Raw genomic sequence first — 432 nt, forward strand, 5'->3', positions numbered from 1 at the left:
CAAGAAAAGATGCTCAACATGAAAAGATGCTCAACACTGTTAGTAATTAGAGAAATTGACACAATTAGATAATAATAATTATACATGTGTTAGCAAGGATATGAAGAAATTAGAATCCTCATAATTGCTGGTGGGAATGAAAAATGGTACCGCTATTGTGGAAGATACTTGGGTGGATAGATCTTCAACAAGTTACACCTAGAATTATCATATGACCCAGCAATTCCACTCATACATATGTACTCAGAAGACATAAAAACAGGTACTCAGACAAATACTTGCACATAAATGTTAATGGTAGTACTACTTATAATAGTTAAAAGATGAAAATAACTAAAATGTCATTCGACAGATAAATGAATAAACGAAATGTAGTGAATCCATGCAATGGAATATTATTCAGCCATAAAAAGAAATGGAGTACGGACACAT

The sequence above is a fragment of the Pteropus vampyrus genome, unplaced genomic scaffold, assembly GCF_000151845.1.
Source record: "Pteropus vampyrus isolate Shadow unplaced genomic scaffold, Pvam_2.0 Scaffold261, whole genome shotgun sequence".
Lineage (NCBI taxonomy): Eukaryota > Metazoa > Chordata > Mammalia > Chiroptera > Pteropodidae > Pteropus > Pteropus vampyrus.